Source organism: Gopherus evgoodei, chromosome 9, assembly GCF_007399415.2.
Source record: "Gopherus evgoodei ecotype Sinaloan lineage chromosome 9, rGopEvg1_v1.p, whole genome shotgun sequence".
Classification (NCBI taxonomy): Eukaryota; Metazoa; Chordata; order Testudines; family Testudinidae; genus Gopherus; species Gopherus evgoodei.
In genome coordinates this window covers 105,873,575-105,889,435 of record NC_044330.1, presented here as the reverse complement: position 1 = coordinate 105,889,435, position 15,861 = coordinate 105,873,575, and the positions used below count along the sequence as shown (strand labels likewise).

General features: G+C 42.7%; 1 protein-coding gene across 5 annotated transcripts in view; it reads right to left on the bottom strand.

Annotated features, from left to right (window-relative positions):
- Positions 1–13,873, bottom strand: part of KLHL13 (kelch like family member 13) — a 127,459-nt gene extending 113,586 nt beyond the window's left edge. For 4 of the 5 annotated variants that reach the window (XM_030575249.1, XM_030575252.1, XM_030575251.1 and 1 more), the window contains exon 1: positions 13,740–13,873. The gene's annotated coding sequence lies outside the window, so the exon portion shown is untranslated. Of the gene's footprint in view, positions 1–13,083; positions 13,363–13,739 lie in introns of those variants that run through there. The other variant, XM_030575250.1, reaches the window with a different exon arrangement.
- Positions 13,874–15,861: the final 1,988 nt, after the last annotated feature.

Genomic DNA, 15,861 nt, shown 5'->3' with positions numbered 1-15,861 from the left:
AATTAAAACTGAGTGACATACGCAGGTGGTCTCAAGCTGGTAATACTAAAACAGCCTTAGAATTTCTAAATATTACAGATGACATTTCGTAACTTTAAAAGTACTGCATGCAACATGGGGGAATTCTATATTGGACCTTGTTTCCACAGATAGAAAGGAACTGATCACAGAAGTAAAAATTAATGGTTGCTTACATACAAGTGATCATGCCTTGACCATATTTATAATGTATAAACACAATATAGTCCAGACCAGTGATATATACATGCATACCTGAAAAAGATCCAATTTCAAAAAGCTGAAAACAATTATGAGCCAAATCAGCTGGAAGAATGTAATCAGAAAAATGCAAATGATAATTGGAAATTATTTAAGAACACTTTACTAGATGCCCAAAACTGAAAAATCCCACAATATATGACAAATGCTGTATTGATTAAAAAAACAAGCTGGTTTAGAAGGGAAGGGAAGACAGCTATAAAAAATAAAACAAATGGAAGAAAGGGGGAGTTGATAGTATTGAACATAAATCAGAAGCTAGGAACTGCACAACATTAGCAAGGGAAGCAAAGGGACACAAGGAGAAATCTATAGTCAGCAGAGTTAAGGATAAGAAGGGAAATTTTTTAAATATCTAAGGAACAAAAAGAACCCTACGATGGTCCTTTACTAGATGGAAATCGTAGAATTATCAATAATGCTGAAGAGGCAGGTTAGATTTTGTGAAAAATCTACACCTCTTGAGAAGTAGCTATACCAACTAAACCGCATTGCAGACAACACTAGGCCAACAGAAGAATTCTTCTATCAACCTAGCTACCACCTCTCAGAGCAGTAGATTACCTACACCAACAGGAGAACACCACCTGTCGACACAGTGTCTACACTGAGCATTACAGCTGCACTGCTGTACTGTTTTAAGTGCTGATATACCCCAAGTCTCAGGGCATGGAACAGCTCAGTATTATGCCCTAAAAATGTGTTTTTGTTAACTACTACATAAGAAAAAACAACAGGTCTTCAAATCAATGACTTTTCTCTGAAAGGTGATTTGGTTAACAATAGTCCCACAGTTATTGTAACTGTCAAGAAAGGGAACCCATTAGTAATCAAACACAAGTTTCACTATATATGCAATCTTAAATAATGGCAATGACTAGAGTCTATCAGTGCAAGTCCACTAGAAGAAAAACTGATCATGTAGGATATGCTCACTTAAGTGGAGGACTACAGAGAAAAGTAAGGTGTATGTACTCCAGATTCCAGAGTTCAGCTGCTCATTTAAACTGCCCCAAGGCAATACAACCGAACAAGTCCCTAGCTTTGATTAAACAGATGCAAGGACCACTGATCCAGTTTTCCAAAGCACAGAGAAACCACAATCAGCCATTTGAATGCTATCTTCCATTTATAGTGTACCAATTTATATCTTGCCCTGAATCTACAGTTACATTCACCATATATTTGTAAACAGGTGAAAATTGGATTTATATCAATACTATTCAAAAATATATTTCAGTGTAAGAACTGGACCCATGTGACACCACAAGATAACGTAGATCAGGGGTGGGCAAACTTTTTGGCCTGAGGGCCGCATCGGGTTTTGTGAATTGTATGGAGGGTCGGTTAGGGAAGGGGGTTGTGGCCCAGCCCCCATCTCCTATTTACTCCCCCCCCCGGGACTCCTGCCCCATCCAACCCCCTCCCTGTTCCCTGGCAGCCCCCCTGGAAACCCTGCCCCATCCACACAGCCCCGCTGCCTGCCCCTCACTGCCCTGGACCCCCACCACCCCATCCAACCCCTCCTCTCATTCCTGACGGCCCCTCTGGGACCCCTGTCCCATCCAACTACCCCTGCCTCTGACGTCCCCCTGCCGCCCCCAGAACCCCTGCCCCTGACATCCCCCTGCAGCCCCATCTAATCTCTCCTCCTTCCTGACTGCCCCTCCCGGGACCCCTGCCCCCATTCCCCCACCCCCTGATCACCATCCCAAACCCCCCCGCTCCCTGCCCTCTTACTGCGCTGCCTGGAGCACCAGTGGCTGGTGGTGCTACGGCTGCATCACCTGGCTGGAGCCAGGCCACACTGCCGCCACCGCCATCACGCAGCACAGAGCACCGGGTCAGGCCGGGCTCTGCAGCTGCGCTGCCCCAGGAGCTCACAGCCCCACCGCCCAGAGCATCACGCCAGCGGAGGAGTAAGCAAGCTGAGGCTGCAGGAGAGGGTGGACAACAGGGGAGGGGCCAGGGGCAAGCCTCCTGGGCCAGGATCTCGGGGGCTAGGCCAGATGTGGCCGCAGGCTGTAGTTTGCCCACCCCTGACCTAGAGACTTTTTGCCTAAACACAGAAATAGCACAGCCATGTTTATCTGACATGAAAGTTACTTAAGATTACAACAAGATTTTTGGATTAATACCCTATCAAAATCAACCTATTCAGAGCTTTTTCAGTGCCACACTTACCACAATTAAAACTCATTGAAAAGACTGAAGATGTTCCTAGAATGTTCAGCAACATGCTGTTGCAATCCTATACTCCACAAGGAAGTCAGCTAATGTAACACTAATATTTAAAAAGGGCTCTAGAGGCGATCCTGGCAATTACAGACCAGTAAGTCTAACATCAGTATCGGGCAAATTAGTCGAAACAATCGTTATGAATAAAATTGTCAGACACATAGAAAAAAAATGTTAAGCAATAGTCAACATGGTTTCTGTAAAGGGAAATCGTGTCTTACTAATCTGTTAGAGTTCTTTGAAGGGGTCAACAAACATGTGGACAAGGGGAATATCGTGGACATAGTGTACTTAGATTTCCAGAAAGCCTTTGACAAGGTCCCTCACCAAAGGCTCTTACGTAAATTAAGCTGTCATGGAATAAAAGGGAAGGTCCTTTCATGGACTGAGAACTGGTTAAAAGACAGGGAACAAAGGGGAGGAATTAATAGTAAATTCTCAGAATGGAGACGGGTAACTAGTGGTGTTCCCCAAGGGTCAGTTCTCGGACCAATCCTATTCAACTTATTCATAAATGATCCTGAGAAAGGGGTAAACAGTGAGGTGGCAAAGTTTGCAGATGATCTAAACTACTCAAGATAGATGAGACCAAAGCAGATTGTGAAGAACTTCAGAAAGATCTCACAAAACTAAGTGACTGGGCAACAAAATGGCAAATGAAATTTAATGCAGATAAATGTAAAGTAAAGCACATTGGAAAAAATAACCCCAACTATACATACAATAGAGGGGGGCTAATTTAGCTACAAGTCAGGAAAAAGATCTTGGCGTCATCATGGATAGTTCTCTGAAGATGTCCACGCAGTGCGCAAAGGTGGTCAAAAAAGCAAACAGGATGTTAGGAATCATATAAAAGGGGATAGAGAATAAGACAGAGAATATCTTACTGCCCTTATATAAATCCATGGTACACCCACATCTCGAATGCTGCATACAGATGTGGTCTCTTCATCTCAAAAAATATACTGGCACTAGAAAAGGTTCAGAAAAGGGCAACTAAAATGATTAAGGTTTGGAGAGGGTCCCATATGAGGAAAGATTAAAGAGGCTAGGACTTTTCGGCTTGGAAAAGAGGAGACTAAGGGGGGATATGATACAGGTATATAAAATCATGAGTGATGTGGAGAAAGTGGATAAGGAAAAGTTATTTACTTATTCCCATAATACAAGAACTAGGGGTCACCAAATGAAATTAATAGGCAGGTTTAAAACAAATAAAAGGAAGTTGTTCTTCACACAGCGCACAGTCAACTTGTGGAACTCCTTACCTGAGGAGGTTGTGAAGGCTAGGACTATAATAGCATTTAAAAGTGAACTGGATAAATTCATGGTGGTTAAGTCCATAAATGGCTATTAGCCAGGATGGGTAAGGAATGGTGTTCCTAGCCTCTGTTTGTCAGAGGGTGGAGATGGATGGCAGGAGAGAGATCACTTCATCATTACCTGTTAGGTTCACTCCCTCTGGGGCACCTGGCATTGGCCACTGTTGGTAGACAGGATACTGGGCTGGATGGACCTTTGAGCTGACCCGGTACGGCCGTTCTTGTGTAAGCATAAAGCAGAGGTAAAAGTTGGTTTGTCCAACATCTCATGTACATTAGCCAGCACCGAAATGGATAACTGAAGTGGTTACGTAACACTAGATTGTGCTTCTGGAAATATGAGTCAGAGTTACCTTTCTTGAATATAGAAACAAGGCTGCTTAAGTAAACATTTCACCTGGCCTACTCCTTGCAAGAGCAAACTTCTTAAAATAGTTGGCTAGAGATTAAGTTACTTTACAAAGTATCATTCCACATGCCTTGAAGTAGAAACTGAAGGCTCTTTGTTAAATGGATTAAAGGTTGCCTACTTTTACTGTCCCTTATGAAAGTAAATCTAAATTTTCTAAACTACTTCATTTCTAAGAGATGCTTTTCATTGAATCACACTAAATTTGTGTTTGTGTGTGTGCTTGTATATACATATATGAGAACGTTAGGCATTTTTAATATCCCCACCACATATATATGTTGGCATAACTTACAGAAAGAGGACAAGAACTATTTTTCTGCCCTATTACTCCAACAATGGACCACCACCACTAATCAGACAGCCATTTGATCCATGAATTAGCATTTTCCACACTGTTACTATATAGCCTCTAAAGTAACTAGCTTTCATTACAAGTTGCACACTCTGACCATGATTAGCAATTGAGGTGCTTCCACTTTTGGCTAGCCAATTTAAGAGACTTTAAAAGGATCTGATTTTCAGAAAGCAGGTGCTCAGCACATTCTGAAAAAAATCAGGCCCCTTTAACAGTGTCAAGTTTTAACTCATCTCAAGGTATTCAAAAATCCATAAGAAACCAACTTATAATTAATGTTTCCCAATTAACAGTATGACTTCACAATAGCAAGTAGATTTTGCAACTAAAGATGAAAAGGTGCAATTTTCAAAAGCACTTATGTGATTTAGGAATATGAAGTCCCATTGACTTTCAATGGGATTTGTGCTCCTAAATCACTACCGTCCTTTTGAAAGTTGCACACAAACTCAACTCTCTCAATTGCTGCAGATAAGCAAGCCTTTTAGGAATAGCATTTAACCCCTGAAGGAGAAATGATTTAAACACCACTTATCAGTTCTGTAACATTGCACAAAGCGTTTATCAAATCATTTCAACATCTGTGTACTAATGCAAATTTCCAAAACCTAGCTTTTTCCAAAACCTTTGTATTACCTAGAATACAAAAAACAGCTATTCTAGCATCTATCCCCATGAAAGTTGACATTTAGTGTCAACAATCTGAAATTCCATTCTTATTTCTCCCCACATTCAGTACATCACTAGGTCCACATGCAGTATCTTATACAGCATAATAAGATAAATCATTCCTCGTGAGATATCTGCTTCCAGTGCAGTGAACCTAAAATGGAAGTGTTAATTTAAATATAAATTAAAAGATTGGAGGTCCATGACTATAGTAGAAGATCCTACTCCCATGTCTGTATATATAGGTAAAGTATGTACAAAGCACGCAGCTTTCATACCTATTGTAGAAACAGCTATGTCATTGTGAGATATTTTCTTACATACTTTACACATACTGTAAAGCCCAAAAGTTGAGAATATCGCCGCACTAACAGCAACATAAACAGAATATTCAAAGCCCCTTCATAAAAGTTTACCATTTAGTTCCATAAGTCTGTCAAGAGCACAGTATGCCTTCAAAAGTACTAGTTCTACTGGACTCGATAAACCAGGAAGAAATTGCCATCTATAAAACATCAATAAATTCCAGAAGAGATAAGAACACCATGCTCATGCTAGCTGAATTAAACACCTGTATAAGCATATTTTTCAATTCCTCATCTAAAGATGTCCATTAGCTCCTTCATGTAAATTTCTTATGAGAATTGTGGAGGATTCCAAAAATTGCTTTAGCAGCCAACAAAGTAACCCTTACACAATGCATTAGATGTTTTAAGAGTATTACTAACATACATTACCTTAACAAGCATGTTTGGAATTATTAACTTTCAACATCATCCCTCAGTGCTATTTAAAAAGATAACACTACACCTGTATTAATGTGACTGGTCAACACTACTGAGTAGTTAAGAATGCAGCATCAACTATTTCGTCGTGCCTTCATTACTTAGAATTATTTTAGAAAGAATGTGACCACAACTTCACACTTGTCTTGACGCACTTATGCCAGAATCCAGGACTACCTTTGTGATACAGAGCTCTGCTTCATCAGTCCCAGAAGTCCAAGTTAATTTTGACACAGAACAAAATTCAGGGAAGAAAAAGAAAATACCACCACATAAGCTTGTAATCTATTATTCATTGTAGATGTTATTTAAAGACCTCCAGGATACGGCATTTCCAACAGAGTTAACTACTGACTCCTGCAGTTATTTAAGCCTGATCTCCACTCTGAGTGGAAAAGTGGAACCTCCTTCTTAGCCCTGAGGGAAAGTCAGTTTACTCACTGCAAGAGCAAGACGGTCTTGTCCCGCCATTCCACGCATTTCAGGCATTTCTAATGCACACCTTTCCCTGGTATCTAGGCTGCAGATACAAGGTCCCACTGAACTGAAATGGATACAGAATTAAATCACTGAATTCATACATGGTGAGCTCTGATTTTCTCTAGTTCTTGCTTCAGTTGCTGCTACTTAAAACATTCTTCTCCTCTCCCATCTTTCTGAATGGGTAGAAGACATGGTCAAGAGTAGGGGCCCAGACAAAAACAGATGCATCCTGGAGGTGAATGCCTGGCTGTGAGGCCCCTATCGAGGAAGGCGAAGAGAATATCTGGATATGGACTGGCTAACCTAGTAAGGAGGGCTTTAAACTAAGTTCAAAGGGTGCAGGTGACCAAAGCCCAAGGATAACTCAAAAACATGGAGACCTGGGAGAAGGGTTGGAATTTGGAGGGAGCATGGGCTGTTATAGCAGGGATAAAGGAGAGACAAGCCAGAACTTGGGGGGGGGGGGGGAATCAAATCAGTATCTTAGATGTCTATATACTAATGCAAGGAAAATAAGCAGGAAGAACTCAAAATGCTAGTAAATAAACACAACTATGACATAGTTGGCACCACAGAGACCTGATACGATAATATGCATGACTGAAATATTTGGTATAGAAGGGTAGAGCTTGCTCAGAAAGGACAGGCACAAAAAAAGGGAGGAGGTGTTGCTTTGTATATTAAATATATACACTTGGACTAAGGTTTAAATGGAAATAGGAGACAGACTTGTTGAAAGTCTCTAGGTAAGGATAAAAAGGGTAAAAAAAACAAGGGTGATGAGACCACCCAAGCAGGAAGAAGAGGTGGATGAGGCTTTTTTTAAACAACAAAATCATCCAAAGCACAGGACTTGGTAGCGATGAGGGACTTCAACTACCAGACATCTGTTGGGAAAATAACACAACAGGGCACAGATTATCCAATACATTCTAAGAATTTATTGGAGATTTTTTTTATTTCAGAAGGTGGATAAAGCTACTAGGGGAGAGGCTGTTCTAGATTTGATTTTGACAAATAGTGAGGAACTGGTTGAGACGCCTGAGCCCTGGGCAGTGGGGCTCAGGTTACAGGCCCCGGGCAGTGGGGCTGACGCCCTTGGGCTTTGCCCCCCGCCCCACCCCAGTGGTAGGGCTCAGACTTTGGCCCCTCCACCCAGGGCAACGGGGCTCAGGCGGACTCAAACTTTAGTACCCACTCCTGGAGTTGTGTAGTAATTTTTGTTGTCAGAAAGGAGTTGTGGTGCAATGAAGTTTGAGAACCCCTGACTTAAGTCATTGCAGCTTGGCTTGCTGGTCTGTGAAAGTTACATATTACTCTTTCCCCTCCACCTCTCATCATTCAGAAAACCTCACTCACTTTCCCCCAGTTCTTGTAAAGCCAATCTGCAGCTGGTCAAATGGAGAAGTATTCACCAAATTTTAACTTTTCATTTTTCTATCAGCTTATCAATTCCTAGCCTTGGGATGCAATCTTTAAATTGTATACACTGGTAAAATTGGTTTTAATGTCAGTTCATTTTTCACACCTAGAATACTGAAAGAACAAAACACTCTTAATTTTGACTCTTTACGCCTTTTTCCCAAAAGATTAAGTATCTGTAAAGTTCCAACTTTCCTCATAAAGCCCAAAACTGAACAATTTCAGCTTGTGCAATTCCAATCCAGTCCCCCCTACAAGTCTCTGCTTTTCATCAAAGATTTTACAACTATAGCATACACCAATAATTGCTACATAATTCACAAAGAAGAACTTAAAACAAAAGCCACAAGAAATCATATGACTGTACTGTGTCATTAGTATCTACAACAAAGCACGGCTGTTTCCGTGAAAGGAAATAAAACGTTCTGTTTCCTGCAGCTGAGTTTAAACTAAACTACAGCTGAGCTTACAGCAAAAAAGCCTGAGCTCTAAGAACATAACTCAATTGCTACACTCCCTCTAGAAACCTCATGCACATGATTTGGTTTTTTCAAAAGGAATAACTTTCTCTAAATAGGCAGAGAGGCTGCAGATGTGCTGAGATCATAACCTATCATGCTGACTAATATTATTGCATGGTTTCCTTGTACTTCCCCAATCTGTATGCATCTGTTGTCTCGGGTCTTATACGTTGATTGTAAATTCTTTGGGGTAGAACTGCCTTTGTTCTGTTCAGAGTGTCTAACACAATGGGGCTTTGGTCCATGACTAGGGCTCCCAGGAACTAAGAATATAAATAATAAGTAGCCATAGGGTAGGCTATTTCAACACCTTGAAATAGCCATGGAGCCTTATTTGAGATGCCATTCCACCTTGTTTTCAGCAGATATAGGCAAATCAATTTGCACCATAGCACAGATCTAAATTTTGGTCCATCTTGCAAACTTTTTCCACTGAAATTCAAATACGACCTTCCCTCTCTCCCCCGCCAAACACACTCCGACTTAGTAACAGGGCCGTTATTTCCTTGCTATGGTTCCCCAATAAGACCATCTATGAAAAGCTCTTTGAAGGTCAGTGGAGCCCTTTTGTCACTGCCAATATCAAGTCTCACACACTAAGTAAACAGCCTCAGGATGCATGAAATCTGAACTCAGCTACAAGTCCAACCTCAGGAAGGTATTTTAGGTTATGCCTTCACTGCAAGAAATAGGTGTGGTTTTACATCAATGTACCTCAATGTAATGTCCTAGATGAGATAAGGAAAAGCTAGTTTTTACCTAGCTGTAGCTAGTCATGGTCAAGTCTACACACTCTACTTGACATGCACCTCAAATAACTACATATTGGTAAAAGCTATTGTGCTTTCTCTCCACTAAGATGTTATACTGAAACAGCTATCTTGATGTGTAAACTAGGGCTGTCAATTAATCACAGTTAACTCACACAATTAACTCAAAAAAATTAACTGCAATTAAAAAAATTAATTACAATTAATCGCACTGTTAACAATAGAATACCAAGTGAAATTTATTAATTTTTTTTTTACATTTTCAAATATATTGATTTCTATTACAACATATAATACAAAGTGTACAGTGCTCACTTTATATTTTATTACAAATATTTGCACTGTAAAAATTATAAACAAAACAGTATTTTTCAATTTGCCTCATACAAGTACTGTAGTGCAGTCTCTTTATTGTGAAAGTGTAACTTACAAATGTAATTTTTTTTTTGCTACATAACTGCACTAAAAAAACAAAACAATGCAAAACTTTAGAGCCTACAAGTCCACTCAGTCCTGCTTCTTGTTCAGCCAATTGTTAAAACAAACAAGTCTGTTTACATTTATGGGAGATACTGCTGACTGCTTCTGTCACGGAGTGTGGGGAGTTCAGTTCTGCACCCCTCTTCCTGGGACCCACAGTGACTCTTGGCCAGCCAGTAAAATAGAAGGTTTATTGGACAACAGGAACACAGGTTACAGCAGAGCTTGCAGGTACAGTCAGGACCCCTCCATTGAGTCCTTCTGGGCTTTCAGGGTGCTTGGATCCTAGCTAGGATACCCTGAATTCCACCCACACAGCCCCAAGCCCAAACTCAAACTGCTTCCCTCCTGCCACTCCCTTCCTTTGTCCCCCTTCCCGGGCAAAGGTGTTGACCTTTCCCCTCACTTACCTAGCTCAGGTTACAGGCTCCGGTATCGTCCATCCCCTAAAGTCCTCCCCTGCTCTCCCATTCCCCACACAGACAGCCCTTACTCCATCACAGCTTCTTATTTACAATGTCACCCGAAAGTGAGAACAGGAGTTCACATTGCACTTTTGTAGCTGGCGTTGCAAGGTATTTACGTGCCAGATATGCTAAACATTCATATGCCCCTTCATGCTTTGGCCACCATTCCAGAGGACATGCTTCCATGCTGATGATGCTCGTTAAAAAGAATGCATTAATGAAATTTGTGACTGAACTCCTTGGGGGAGAATTGTATGTCTCCTGTTCTGTTTTACTCACATTCTGCCATATATTTCATGTTATAGCAGTCTCAGATGATGAACCAGCACATGTTCATTTTAAGAACACTTTCACAGCAGATCTGACACGTTTAAGAATGTGAAGTGCCTTCCAAAATCTGAGAGGGATGGGGTGTGGAGCATGCTCTCAGATGTCTTAAAAGAGGAACACTGCAATGCAGAAACTACAGAACCTGTACCACCAAAAAAGAAAACTTTCTGCTGGTGGTATCTAACCCAGAGGATGAAAAATGTACATGCGTCGGTCCACTCTGCTTTGGATCATTATCGAGCAGAACCTGTCACCAGCATGGACGCATGTCTTCTGGAATGGTGGCTGAAGCATGGAGAGACGTATGAATCTTTAGCACATCCAGCACAAACATCTTGCAATGCCAGCTACAACAGTGCCATGTGAATGCCTGTTCTCACTTTCAGGTGACATTGTAAACAAGACATGGGCAGCATTATCTCCTGCGAACTGTAACCAAACTTGTTTGTCTGAGCGATTGGCTGAAGTAGGACTGAGTGGTCTTGTTGGTTCTAAAGTTTTACATTGTTTTATTTTTGAATGCAGTTTTTTTTGTACATAATCCTACATTTGTAAATTCAACTTTCATTATAAAGAGATTGCACTACAGTACCTGTATGAGTTGAATTGAAATATACTATTTGTTTTGTTTTTACAGTGCAAATATTTGTAATAAAAAATATAAAGTGAACACTGTACACTTTGTATTGTTATAATTGAAATCAATATATTTTGAAGATGTAGAAAACATCCAAAAATATTTAAATGGTTTTCTATCATTAACAGTGTGAATAATCACACAATTAATCACGATTACTTCTTTTAACTGCATGATTAATCGTGATTTATTTAATCGCTTGGCAGCCCTAGTGTAAACACCTTTTTTCAGTGAAGACAGACCACAAAAGGATATAGAAGAAGCATACTTAGAGACACTCAAATCTTCTGAGATTTACCCATACTCCATCTTTCAGATGCAGTAATCCTTTGTCACAAAAACTAGAATAAAAAAATTCAGTGATAAAAACATCTGCAACCAGTCTTCCACCAGTGCAGCATACTGAGAATTTTTAAAGATTCTCAAGAATAGACGCCGTCTTGAGGTAGAAGAGGGCTCATCCACCACATCTGTTCAACCCTTGGTATCTCTTCTGAGACGCATGAGGATGTCAGACATGGTGATGATAGATTGTTAAGTGGATAACCTAGTCAGTGGAACCTAGTCTGAGGGAGCCCAACTGAGTCAATTCCCATAAGCTATTGAAGAGCCATGGAAAAAATTATGTAATATTGCTACTGACACACATTGATACTTAAAACATAATACCATCACCTCTTTTATATAGCTAGTTCTTAAAACAAGAACTTCTAATTTCTCAATTTGCTTATATAACCCATGATCAATATGGCTGTCCCATACAGAGATTTGAATCCATATAACCTTTGATGTAACATAACAGGGACTTTTAGCGCAGCTAGTAGAGGCTCTTGCTTTCAGAACCAGAGGTCCTGGGTTTGACCTCCACTGCCTAATATCTCCTAGGGGTGTTGTGTTACATTTAGGGCTAAGTCTACACTAAAAGCACTACAGTGGTGGCACTGCGCATCTGGGGAAGACTCTTCAGCTGACATAGCGCTGTCCATATCAGCACTTAGTTCGGTGGCTTATTCACACCCTTGAGTGACATAAATTATACTGACATAAATAGAAGGGTGTACAAGTGCTCAGAAAGATAAAGCAGAGAATCTTAGATTTTGCAAATGGGATACCATTAACAAATTACTTTTGTGCCTTTTTTTTTTAACCCGCTGTTGTACCAAGCAACATTTCAGGTTACTGCTATTTAAAGAAATTATGGAAAAATGACTTTACTTTGTACATGTAACAGCACTCCCTGTATAGCCAATGTCACTGTTGCCACAATGTACTCAGTTACCCATTCCTACAGAGGAGATCTCCAGTGACTGCTCTTTGCATTCACTTTCTGAGGGTACAGGGTTTCAACTTCATAGTTCTTTCTGCATGAATGGGGCCTTAGCCACTACTATGTTCCCTTCTGATTACAGAACCGTAGGGGAAAGTATTTTTAAAAGGAAATGTAAAAGCAAAACTGGCTGGAACTCAGGGAAAAACTACAGTGAGCTTATTATTGGAAAGCTGTTTCAACCTGACAGTGTCCCTGTAAAGTATTCGTGCTTTAAATGCACCGCAGCATGCTAATGCGCTAGAGATCCACTGCAGTTTGCTGAACTTTGTATATTAGGGCATAAAACAAACACACTTTTTTTTTAAAGACACACTTATTTTGAAATATGTGGATTAGTCTTAATCATCACCCAAATTCAATGTGTTAAAACAATCTGTAGTAAATTTTAGTAATATTAAACAGGATTACAGAATTGGCTTTGCTATGAAATCTCTGTTGAGAAATGAGGAGAGTTCCTCAAGGTTTCTGATGAGGATTACCAAATGTATAGACTAGCAAAATGAGAATTACTGAGGCTCCTCAGTAATATTCTGTACAATATTTAGACATAGCTCACACCTCTAGATTATTTGAAGCACAATACCTCTGTTGCTGACTGCAGCAGCTCAGAAAGCTGGTATCAATATCTTGTTAGCACTCAGAATGCTTACTCTCAAAAGAATCCCTCTCCTCTAGCAATCAAACAAGGTCCAGTACGTGCATGTGCGCATCTCTGAAGCCGTGCAAAGGAACTGTGCGAAGAGCTGAGAGGGTTTCACAAGTTCGCATTACACAGTCTCCTAAAGACATCAAGAACCGTGAATAGTGCCCAGGGAGGAACAGAGCGGGGCCTAACTGCAGAGCAGGGAGGGAGCCCAGCCAAGTCCAGTACTGCCACAGACATCTCTATTTCCCTCCACGTACTGGGCACCTCGGCAATGGACCCCGGACACGCTCCCTGCACCCGGGGTTACTGAGCCCGCCAAGTGTCTGTCCGGGGGGGAAGGCAGCAGCATGGCCCTTCTTCCAGCGGGGGAAGGGGCGAGGGACCCGGCTTCCTGAGCAGGGGGCGGAGAGAGAGACAGCCCCCCCCCCGTCACCCCCTCCCCCGCGCGCGCTCAAACTGACCCCCTCCGCCCCCCTCCCCCGCGCCGTGACCCCCTGCTCAGCGGCACCCGCTCACCGGGGGCGGCGTCCGCAGCGCCCCTCACCCCAGCCCTGGCGAGAGGCGCCCGCTCCCCCGGCTCCAACCCGCCTCACCCGCTGGACGCGGAAGCCCCGGAGCTGCCCCGCCGGAGAGAAGCAGGCGCCGGTCGGCTCGGTCCCGGCCTCAGGCGGCGATTCAGCCCCGGAGCCCGCGCCCCCCCCCACTCCGGAGCTTTTCAAAAGTCCCGAGTCCGGACTGGGAGACTCCCCCTCCCGCCCGGACCCGCTCGCCCCGCCCCCCGCCGACGGCACGCCGCCAAGATGGCGGCCGCGCGCCATTGCGCCTGCGCGGCGGGTCGGGACTGAGTTCCTTGCAAGGCTGTTGCGAGGGGAGGAGGCTGGAAAAAGGCGGGGTGGGGCCGGGGCGGGCCGGGGCGAGCCTGAGGTAGGGGGTGGGGCGGGGCTGGGGCTCTGGAAAGGGCAGGGGGGCAATGCTCTACCTGGTCTCAGCCCTAAATATCGCCAAGCCATGTGCCACTCTGGCTGGCTGGTAAGAACTCAGGAGCTGGGGCTGTGGGGTCACAGCTGGGCTGCCCTCCTCCCAGCCATGCTGGTAACAGCTCCGTCTCCTCAGGGTGGGGCTCCAAGACTGGGGGTTATTGGGGTGCACCTGTCCCCCTGAGAATGGGTTACTGCTGGTCCCCGGCTCAGCCGCAGACTCTGCTCACTTACGTAGGCCTTGGTAGACGAGGGAGACCTGTGCTGGTGTCACTATACGGCGGTAAGAACAACGAGGAGTCCTTGTGGCACCTTAGAGACTAACAAATTTATTTGGGCATAAGCTTTTGTGGGATAGGACCCACTTCATCAGATGCATAGAGTGAAAAATACAGTAGGAAGATCTATAGCTAGATAGATAGCTACACACATAATAGATGAAAAGATGGGGGTTGCCTTACCAATCCTAATGAGACAATTCAATTAAAGAGGGATATTATCAGCAAGAGGAAGAATCACTTCTGTAGTTGTAATCAGGATGGCCAATTTTAAACAGTTGACAAGAAGGTGTGAGTAACAGTAGGGGAAATTAGCACTGATAAATTAGTTTTAGTTCTTGTAATGACCCATCCACTCCCAGTCTTTGTTCAGGCTGAATTTGTTGATGTCCAGTTTGCAAATTAATTCCAGTTGTGCAGTTTCTCATTGGAGTCTGTTTTTGAAGTTTTTTTGTTGAAGAATTGCCACTTTTGGGTCTGTTACTGAGTGTCCGGGGAGGTTGAAGTGTTTTCTGACTGGTAATCACCCTTGATCAATCTGTGCCTCAGAGTTCACCTTGTAACAGGACAGTGATACTGACTCATCCTGCCTAGGAGTCACTTGCTTCCTCACATGATGGCTGTATAAGGAGGAAGAGAGACCTAGGGTCATGCATGTGGCCTAACTGCACTGGGTTTTCATCTGACCCACTGTCTGCATCAACAGATCTGCTTGTTGCAGCACTTAGTATCCAAGTAACATCCAGAGGTAGCAGAGCTGAGCCATGTGAGGTACCAAGAATCAGGAAATGAAATTGCATTGTGACACAAAAGGGCCTGATATGATACATGTGCTACAAGGAGGACCACAACCTTAACCTATGGCAACCCTCCTCTGGCCTCTCACTGTCTCATCTTCTATCATGCATGTGACTTCTAACTGTAAGTCTTGATCCTGAAGCAAGTTCTTTGTGGCCATGAGACAGGCTTTATAGTGCATGCTAGTCAGTGCAAACATCTTTTTTTTTTTTAAATAGATTATTAGGTTTGGAAGGGACCTCAAGAGATCATCTACAACCCCCTGCTCAAAGCAGGACCAATCCCCAAATGGCTCCCTCAAGGACTGAATTCACAACCCTGGGTTTAGCAGGCCAATACTCAAACCACTGCACTATCCCTCCCCCCATATTTTACTGTCCTGTAAAGTGCCATGCATATGTGTGATGCTTTACAAGAAAGTATGTGTTCATACAACACCTAGTATGAGGAGGCCAGGATCCTCACTAGGGCTCTTCTGCAATATACAAACCAGGGAATTATAAGATGTGATATTTTCAGCTTTTCCTAGAGACTTTTAGGTGCTCTTCACCTATTCCTGTAAAATGATGAATGTCTCCCCCCCCCCCAAATACGCAACATGGGGGAAAGGAATATAACAAAACAATAGTGCAAGAAAGGAGAGATGGACAAAGAGGAGGATA